The sequence below is a fragment of the Loxodonta africana genome, chromosome 10 (genome assembly GCF_030014295.1).
Source record: "Loxodonta africana isolate mLoxAfr1 chromosome 10, mLoxAfr1.hap2, whole genome shotgun sequence".
NCBI classification, from domain to species: domain Eukaryota; kingdom Metazoa; phylum Chordata; class Mammalia; order Proboscidea; family Elephantidae; genus Loxodonta; species Loxodonta africana.
Window position 1 is genome coordinate 34,837,691 of NC_087351.1, and position 10,656 is coordinate 34,848,346.

At 46.8% G+C, this 10,656-nt stretch overlaps 1 pseudogene; it reads left to right on the forward strand.

The window, feature by feature from the left end:
* The first annotated feature begins 3,201 nt into the window (after positions 1-3,201).
* On the forward strand, positions 3,202-10,197 carry LOC100672090 (dehydrogenase/reductase SDR family member 2, mitochondrial-like; annotated as a pseudogene).
* The last annotated feature ends 459 nt before the right edge of the window (positions 10,198-10,656 follow it).

Sequence of the window (10,656 nt, forward strand, 5' to 3'; positions counted from 1 at the left end):
CCAAAGAACTTCACAACCCTGAGAGTATTCCTATCAGGATCCCCTCTAGACATCAGTCAAAGCAAGTGGACCCACCACCTAGGCAAGAAGAACTACATACTTTCAAAAAAAAAAAAAAAAAAAAACTCTCCTGCCTGAGTCAGGTGTAGTATCCCTTGACAGAAAAAAAAATAATAATAAATTTATTTTTATTTTTATTTTTTTTTTAAGAGTGCTATAAACACAGTTGCATGTGTGAGTATGCTGTCCTCTCCCAGGGCCTTTCCTTTGAAAGAAAATAAAATGGTGCCTCAGGGTGTCCTAATGGGAGATGTTGAGCAGGGGCACTGGACATACCATCATTCCCTTCAACAGGCCACAAAGTCCTTGCCCTGAGACTAGCGCTAGGACATTTGGCAACTAAAGACAATTATCTAAGAATAAGCAATAGAAATTCAAATATTTGAGAGTAAAATATGTTAAGAACAAGATTTGTGCCATCAAATTCAAACATTTTTGCAGTAGAAGACAAATATTCACACCCTTCTAAGCATGAGACCAGGCAGTAGAAGATGAACTTTCAAGCCCACCTGTTTACAAGTTGTGACAAAGGCACAGGGACTTATTTCCTCTCTGCCGATGTACTCTCCTAGAAAAATCAGTACCTCCTTTCTCCCCTTCCCCTTTCCTTCCTCAAACAGAGAGCCCCTCAAACTGGCGGTATGTCAGCCAGATGTGTTTTGTAGACCACGAGTATTGTTTTAAAATTTGAATTGGTGATCGACATTTTTTAATTCATATAAAAATCTAAATTTCCAATTCATTTTATTCATTTAGATTACCCACCTGAATCTGCTAGGTATTAGAGTTTGAAATCTCTGCCCTGAGTCCCCTGCACCCCCACCCCATGGCTGTGCTTGTCCCACCCTAGAGACAAAAGCCGCCTTGTTTTGTTTTTTCCCTACTACATAGTCAGCATCATAGACTGTTGGGACAGAACAAGACCCAAGGATATCTGTCATCGCTCTTCACATCACTTTACTGGTGAGGAAATTGGACAGGGGATTACAGGGCATGGTTAAAGTTATATATTGGCTGGTAGCGAAACCAGGAGGGATCCCAGACCTGTTTTCTGACTCCATAGCATTTTCTTAGTGTATCTACAATTTGGAGGTGGGAGGTAAGGAAACCCTTCTCATTTCTCCCCTTTTCAGTTATATTGACTTGACACCTGCTATACTTCCTACCCAAAACTACATATTACGCTAGATTTAGGAATCTATAATCTACTGTTGCCTCACTCTCGGCATATAATAATCAAGCAATTATTTTGTCATCTAACCCAGATATTTCTAACTTCTCTAGTTATCAGGTTTCACACTTCCCTTAGTCTGAGTCTGCCTAAGTCCCCATCCTGCTGACTCACACAAAATCCCATCTTTAACCAAGATTCCCTTCCCAGGTATTCCTGATTATCCCTGAGCAATGTTTACAGGTTCCACAGATCCATCCAGATTATCCCTTTTCCCCCTTGCCTGCTTATCTCTCCCACAGGTCACTCTTATCACCTTATCCCTAGCTTCTCCACATGGGTAACTCTCCCCTCAGACTACGTCCTTCCAACCACGAACACAGGACCACCCCTACATTCCTCCAGTGTAACATTCACAGAACTGTGCTTAAGCCTTGTTGATAACAGGATCAAGTTATATTGCAGAAAATAAAATACATAACTAGTTACTAGTTGTGTCTGATCCTAGACTAACTAGGTTATGACGATCCACAGATTATCCCGTGGCAGTGCTCTGCTGCGCTAAAATTTTCGGAGCCCTGGTTAAGAACTCAAAGGTCAGCAGTTCGAATCTACTAACCACTTTTGGAAACCCTAAGCAGGGCAGTTCTACTCCGTCCTCTTGGGTTGTTATGAGTCAGAATCAACTCAACAGCAATAGTAATGGGTGCACTAAAATTTCAGGGTTCAGTAACAGCCCTTTGGCCAGTTCCCTATGTGGGAATTTAGGCCTCCTAGCTCTCGTGAGCCAAGTGAAAGCAGGAAAATCTAAGTTTAAGGCCAAATTTCCACTAAACATAATCACTTACAGAGATGAAAATTCTACCCACAAAGAAGACAAACCATTGCATTATCTGCATAGCAGTTGGGTTCTATAGGGTTACTACGAGTCAGATTCGACTCGATGGCACTGGGTTTGACTTGGTTTTTTGGTTAGTTGGGTTCTCTGCTGTTGTGTGCCTCTCCACTTGAGAATGATATTTTTCCTTGGCTCCCCATACCCAAAAGGCCCACTGAATCGTTTTCACAATGACAAAAAAAAGCAAGACCTCTGCTCCCCAAAAGATGAATTTTAACCTTTCCCTTTAACAAAACAGGAAAATTGTTGGCATTTAAAAATGTTTTTCATCATACTTCTAGCCACTGAGTTTTCAAAAACATACAGGCGTTGAACCTCAACTTGAAGACCCAATAAAAATGTTTTATGGGGTCTCCTGAGAGGTGAAAGTTATATTTTTAATATGTCAAGGTCGACACAGTTTGTGGAGAGTGAATGAATATCGAGGCTAAAGAGAGAGGTACCTGTTTGAGATTGAAAGGAAAGAGGCCCACACAAGAAAGAGTAGATTTTTAAAGTTCATCAAATACTTCACTCTTAATCTTTACTTAATAATTTAAGAAACCGCAGCCCCAAGAAATAGGTGATTTAGCTGAGAGGAGACGTCTAATTAGTGGCAGGGATAAGTGATTGAATCGGTCCTCTTGACTCACTATCCATTTTTCTTTTGGCCACATCAGGCTGCCTTGATGAGAGGACAAGCAGGCAAGGGAATAACAGAGAGGTTTCTTAAACAGTGATTTCAGCCCCTAGCTCTAAAAAGACATGAAATCTGTTTCATATTTTAACTTTGAACCCTTTGGTGTAGGTAGGGAGCACCTCGGGGAGGATGTTAGTGAGTAGGGGTGGGGAGGTAGATGGACCTAGAAGTGCGGACGCCTGGTGCGTCTACAGGTTGACTAAACGTAAGCAGTGATTTCTCATTGACATTGTAATGGAAAGCTTATTTCTATTTAACTAACAATAAATGTTTAACTACATTACAAGATTCTGATACTTAAAAAAAAAAAAAAAAGCGAGTATAGAAAGGGCATGGCCTCCAGACTTCACGGCAACAGGGGCCTGTCAAGGGAGTTGCCACCTCAGCCACAATCAGGCAGCTGAGGGATTGGGAAGCTGCCACCACAGCTATCAGTTCCAGGAGATACCCGGGCCACAGCCTGTGCCTCACTACTATGCCCACGAAGCTGAGGCCTGGACATTCATCTTTTTTAAAATCACTAATGATGAGTATCATGGAGTCCCTGGGTGGCACAAACAGGTAAGTGCTTGACTACTAGCTTAAAGGTTGGCAGTTCGAATTCACCCAGAGGCACCTTGGAAGACGGGCCTGGAGATCTGCTTCTGAAAGGTGACAGCCTTGAAAACCCTATGGAGCAGTTCTACTCTGCACACAGGGGGTCACCGTGAGTCGGAATCAACTCCAGGGCAACTAACAACAACGACAGGTATCATATTATTATGGCATTTGGGTTCCATTGGGTGTTTTTAAGAGTCCTATCTGGTCGCTATGAGTCAGAATTCGATTCTACGGCAATGGGTTTGGTTTTGTTTTATAACAATTTTATTTTAAAATATGAATATTTTAAGTATGCCAGAAATTACTTCCTTTCCCGTGACTTAAATCTAGATGTTAACGCAAGAATATATAAGGGCGAAATAGTTTTTCAGAATTCTTCCAGAGGGTATATGAGCAAAAAGTTTGGGGACCGCTGCTCTTTGATACTGTGATACTTTGATACTACGATTATTGTTGTACACGCGACAGTGGTATAGATAAGAGAATCCTCGACTTCGTACCAACCCGGGCCTGAGTTCCAGTACCTGCAAGGCTTGTCCGACCCACACTGTTAGGTCTCTTCTCACAAGTCCCAGCCACCAAAGCCTTCTCTTACACCCTTTGCCTTCTGGCACACTCCTGCCTTCTCTCTCCAAAACCTGCTTACTTTTTTCCCCAGCACTTACCTATCTCCACCAATATAGTGTTTATTCTTTGTGCACCGTCTCAATACCAAAAGATGAGCCCCTTGGGGCAGGGCCTGGGTATCTTCTGTTCCCTGCGGCATCTTCCGAGCCTCTGACTGTGCTGGGAGGTGAGGCAGATTGGTTCACTCAGCAACCTTCCAGCTCTGGGAGGTGCTCCGCCCTTTTAGCTTGGCTTCCACAGGAGAGGAAACCCTGGTGGTATAGAGGTTAATGCTACGGCTGCTAACCAAAAGGCCGGCAGTTCAAATCCACCAGGCGCTCCTTGGAAACTCTGTGGGGCAGTTCTACTCTGTCCTACAGGGTCGCTATGAGTCGGAATCGACTCGACGGCACTGGGTTTGGTTTTTGGTTTGGTCCACAGGAGATGACACACCCAGGCGAGATGTAGAAGGCAGCAGAAGTGAGGTGTCACCACTGCTGCGAATGAACCAAATGACGCTGCAGCCACTCTTCACTGCAGAAACCATAAAAGCTACACAGCCACAGCCCGCCTCACTTCTGCTTTCCTGCCTCTTACAAAAGTCTTCCTCTAGCAAACACAGTTTGAAAATTACTGAGATAGTCAATGGTTTAAGAACTTTTTTTTTTTTTAAAGCACAAACAATATGCTATAGGCATTTTAAAGAAAGAAAACAATTTTCACTACTTGGAAGACACTGCTGTGTGCAAACTGTGCTCCAGTCTCAGAGCCATGGGGCTGGGGGCCGGGTAGAGTCTTTAAGGGCAGTGGCCAGTGCTCTGGCGAACCAGATGAGAGGGGACAGCGGCAGAGGCAGAAAGGCTCAGGCAGGGACAAGCGCAGAGCTACTTATTTGTTGTATGAGGACCTCCTTCAAAGACCTCCCCAGGCTAAGTTCGTCAAGAAGGAGGCCAGACAGAGGCCAGCATGTTGAAGGCAAAGCCCTTGACCCAAGCCTGGAGAGGGCCCCTGCCCTTTGAGTTACCACCCCTCGTGAGAAGGACCAGCAGTGCAGTCACCAGAGGCGCAACACTGGCCAATCAAGTCGCTGTGGTCACGGGGTCCACAAAAGGGTGAGTGCTCCCTGTCGCGGGTAAGGGCCACAGGTGGTGAGTGACCCCGGGACTGTTGCCCTCATGGCTGACTCACCCCATTACTCCATCTATAGGCGGAGGAAGAGCTTCCGTGCTCTGAGCTGGGGCGAGAATTCAAACGGCGGAGGGTGGGGTAAGGTCTCAGAGAGAGGAAAGCATCGCAAGGCTAAATTACCACATCACGTCTATCTCTGCCCGCAGAATCGGCTTCGCCATCGCCCGGCGTCTGGCCCAGGACAGCAGCCGGAAGCAGCAGAACGTGGACCAGGCGGTGGTCGAGCTGCAGGGTGAGGGGCTGAGTGTGTCGGGCACGGTGTGCCACGTGGGGAAGGCCGAGGACCGCGAGCCTGGTGGCCACGGTGAGGGGCCACTGGGGTGAAAGGGAGAGCAGTGGTTATTTTAAGCTTAAGCTGACCAGTGCACCAGCACAAGATCTAGGGACGACCATGGGCTACTCAGCACTGGTAGCCCCAGAGACCCATGGTCCATCCAACCTTAGCCAGAGACCAGGGCAGAGAGGGGTGTTTGGGGTCTGTTGGAAAACTTGGTGTTGCTCCTCTCCTGAGTTTGAAACCCAGACATAACCTTAGGCACATCAAACAGGAGCCACCTCCCACTGCAGCAGAAATCTTTGCTCCAAGACCTTGGTCCTCTATGTCCCCTCATCCTCTACGGGCCCTGAAACACTGTGGTGGTGTCGACTTCCTGATCTGTGTGGCAGGTGTCAATCCCCTGGTAGGAGGTATCTTGGGGAGCAGCGAACAGGTCTGGGACAAGGTGAGGTCACCTTCAGTGTCACCCTCCCTCCACCTCAGCTTTCACCCCCAGAGCTGGTTCTCCAGCTCTCTCACACCCACCCTCCCCTCACAGACTCTTTGGCACACAGCAAGGACAGGTGCCTGACTTTGAATTTCCCCATCTGTGAAATGGAGGCAAGAGTGTATAAGTTGCAATTCTGGTCCCTGCCCTCCAGGAGCTCCCAGACTACAGGAAGTGTCCAATGTGGACCCAAATAATCACAATCGGTGTGGGGCCTGTGACTCCCTTCCCTCCCCCTGGCTTAATCCCTGAGACTAGCACCTCCAGGTGGTAATCCTGATATCCAGCCTTCCCCAGACTGGCTTCCCTAGCTGGCCCAGTGCCTCCTCAGCCCCATATGGGATATTTTCTTCAGACAACGTCCTTGAAGACATAGGGGAGACATCCTGCAGACTCTGAAGTCCTCAGCCTGATCCCCTTATTCCTGCATCTCCAGGACCCCCATGCCCACCAAGGAAAGCCAACACTCTTCCCACCTCCTGTTGTCAGAGCCCCTCATGCCCATGTCTCATGTGGTATATTTGTGAATACGGTGAGAACTGAGCACTGGACTGTCTCCCTCCCCACCCTCATTTGCTCTAATTTCAGATGCTGAATGTCACTGTGAAGGCCCCAGCCCTGCTGCTGACTCAGCTGCTGCCCCACATGGAGAAGAGAAAGTGAGAACGGGAGGGGGGGTTGTGGTAGAGAGGAGAGGAGGGAGCCATTTGGTGTCAAACAGAGAGCAGAGGGGCTTAGGAGAGGAGACTGGATATTGAGTTAAACCTTCTCACTAGGAAACAGGCTTAGCTGAGCCAGTAACAAAAGAATAGCAATGTCTGACTTTCAGACTTCTGGGTGAGCTAAAGAAAAAAAAAGGTTCTGCCTTCTTACATTACTCTCCAATTTCTAGAGTGCCAGGAATCAGGCAGGAACCCTCCTGGAAATGAGAAGATGGATTCCTTTGACAGGAGGGCCCAGAGTCCCCACAGCTGTCCTGGGAACAGGGACATGAAAATCTTTCCAGGGCTGCAGTAGCTCAGGGCACAAGAGTCTAGGTCCATAACCTCAAGGCACCACACTTAAGACTAGTTGAGTTTCCCAGTTCCACTCAATTCTTGTCCCTCAGACTTCTTAACTCTTGAACCAGTCACGTCCTCCTTCATCTTCTCCTGTGGCCCCTGCTTCATGTGTGGTCTACAGAACCACCTGTAGAGCCAGTGGTGAGTGAAGGAAAGAGGTCAGCGACAAGTGGGACAATGGAAAATTATGGGCAGCTTTTAATATTATGATAAGGCATTTTGTCTTTATTCAGGAGGCAAGGGTGAACCACTGAAGTTTTTAAACAAGAAAAACATATGATGGTTCACTATAATTATTTCAAATATATTTCATCTTCAAACCCATTGTCATCAAGTCGATTCCAACTCACTGCGACCCTATACAGGGTCACTATGAGTCCAAATCGACTCGACAGCAATGGGTAATGGGTACTATATTGAAAGAGAGCATGAAGAAGAAGCACATGAGGAACAAACAATCTTGATTTATGGGCCAAGAAGTAAGAAGTGCTGAGTAGGCAAAGGAGAAAAAGAAAGACAGGGGTTCAGAATTTTGCAAAGGACCAAGCAGATATTCCAGAAAGGAAATTTTAGTCTGCAATATTAGATGTTACAGGAAACTAGATAGAAAGGGGACCTGAACAAGGTGCATTAGATTTGGTAAATGGGGAAGTATTATAGAGAAACTTTTTATGAGGATTTTAGGGCAGGGTTGAGGGACATGCAACTTCTGGGATGGAGATTCCCAAGGTCCACTGGGAAGTACTTTTAATATTATTCCTAAACATAGCTGGTTTACAACTCTTCCGGGCAGAAAAGAGGCCAATAGTCTAGAATAAAAGCAAATGTTGGATATATTCCTTAAAAGTGTCCGTACTGGTACTGCTAGGTGGATCTTGAGCATTCAAGCATGGTAAGAAAACAAAAAGTTGGTCTTGGCCCTTAGAATACTCTAGGACAGAGAAAACAGCCAGAGGAAAGCAGGAGACGGCTCTAATCCTGACCTAAGCTCCTCTTGGTCACTTTCATGGTCCTCAGCCTCTCTCCCATGCATTCTCCACACCCCAGCTGACTATATTCACTCCATACTTCACCCTTCTTTCTCTTCCCGGGGGGGCTCGATGATTCTGATCTCCTCAGTTGGGGCGTACATGCCATACTCCGTAAGTATAACCTTGTATGACTCTAGATTGTTTTTAGTTGCCATCAGCTTGGCTCCAACTCATGATGATCTTAAGTGTAACAGAAGAAAACATTGCCTTTTCCTGCCTCATCTCCGTAATCACTGGTATGTTTGAGTTCACTGTTGTCGCTATTGTGTAGTGCCTTCCAGTCTAGGGGCCTCATCTTCCAGCACTATTTTGAACAATATTCTGTTGTGACCCATAAAGTTTTCACTGGCCAGTTTTTGGAAGGAGATCGCCGGGCTTTTCTTCCTAGTCTGTCTTAGTCTGGAAGCACCACTGAAACCCGTCTACCACGGTTGATTGAGCTGGTATTTGGAATGCTGGTGGCATAGCTTCTAGCATCATAGCAACACACAAGCCACCACAGTACAACAAACTGACAGATAGGTGGTGGACAGTTTTAGATTTAAAAAAAATTAGGAGGGAGGTAATAGCCCCATTTCCCTAGGACAGTGGAGATGTCCGGGAAGGTCACACACACACACACGCACACGCACACGCACACGCACACGCCTGTTGCCTTCAAGTCAATTCTGACTCATAGCAACCCTATAGGACAGAGTAGAACTGCCCCATAGGGCTTCCAATGTTGTAATCTTCACAGAAGTAGAAGGCCACATCTTTCTCCTGCAGAGCAGCTGGAGTTCGAACCAACCTTACAGTGAGCAGCCAAGCACTTAACCACTGCATCACCAGGGTGCTCTAGGAAAGTTCCAGGACAAGCAATTTCTTGGTCAGGCACACACCTGCAGCTAATTTGATCAGTGGTGTCTCAGCTCTTCCTTCTCCATAAAGGACACCCAAGGCAGCCTTTTGCTCTTTCTTTGTGGCATTATCAACTGATGTTTGTAGTTGCTTCTGAAGGGATATTATTCTAGGCACAGGCCTGGAAATCCACTGAAACTCTCCTCCCCAGCTGTCATGTATTTCATCTACCTCCTTCTCTGCCCACAGAAGCTGAGGGCCTACAATGTCAGTAAAACAGCCCTGCTAGGCCTCACCAAGGCGCTGGCAGTGGAGCTCGCACCAAAGAACATCCGGGTGAATTGCCTGGTGCCAGGAGTCATCGACACAGCCTTCAGCCAAGTGGTGAGAACCAGGGGCATCTCTTGCCTATGACCCACTGTCAACTAGGGTGCCTTCCCCTGCCAAGCCATTCCCCACAAAGGAACCCTCATATCTGGACATATGGACTCTCGAATGATGCTTTGGTCCACAGCCTCTGGGATCAGCAGCAGAATTAGGACTCATTCCTTGTCAGAGGGAGCCCAGAATGTCCCCAAGAGCCCTTTCACAAAGACAGGCCTGTGTGATATGAAACTCTGTGGCTTCATCTGTGTGAGCAGCACTAACCTTTGGGCCTTTCCATTAGGTCTTTGAGGACCCAAGCCTTTGGACCTATATGAAGGCACTCTGTGGAACACAGAGGTAGGTTGTATGTGAGGCAATGTCTTTTGTTGATCTGGATAAAATGACCTCAGGAGCCCCCTGGTGGGTAAAAGATCACACACCATCCATCTGCAGGTTACTTGTCTATTCCCCTTTCTGGGATCTGTTGACCCATCCAGGCCTAGGATGAGTAGAGGCCTTGCAGAGCCCACCTATCTCCGCTGCAGCCTTTACTCATCCCCACAGGGATCTCAACTTCACGGCATCACACGGGAGCCAGGGCTCATGGGGAAGACACCATCAGTCTCAGCCCCACCTTTTCTTTCCATGCAGAGTGGGGCAGCCTGAGGACTGCGCAGGAATTGTGTCCTTCCTCTGCTCTTCAGACGCCAGCTACATCACCGCGGAGAGCATCATGGTGGCCGGCTGTTCCTTCCACCTCTAAGGGGCATAAGCTCAGAGTTCAGGCTTGCCTCTCACATGGGAACCCCGTGTGGCCCTGGGGCCACCATGGGACAGCATCTCTATTAATGATGAGGTTGTGCTCCAAATGCCCACTTTGGTTCAAAATCTTCACTACCAGAGATGGAAATAATAAAGGACATCAGAAAAGAATGCTTGCAATATAAAACCATCATTAAATGCTATTCACATAATGTCCACGTTGCCAGAAAACATTATGGTGTGCTTGAAAGTCTTGGGGAAAAGGAAGGGACTAATGTTGACCAGGGAGAGGATTACAAGGAAGGAAAGGAAAAGGACATTTTGAGCATTCTACTAAATGCTTTCATGTAGATTGTTTCCTAAACATCTCTGTGAGTGTGATGATTTTATCTTTAATTAATTCTACAGTTGAAGAAGCCAAGACTTGGAAAGATTTAAGGACAATGTTCTCTGGACACACAGCTAGTCTGTGGGCAGTCATTGAACCCCAGATGTGTTTGCACATCAGAGAGGGACCAGAATGGAACAGGAGGTGTCTGAGGGAAAGGCCAGCCCTCAAGGTCTTCATTCTCTCCTCAGAACCTCCATCCCAAAAAACTAGAGCAGGTTTACCTGCATTCACACAAGTCA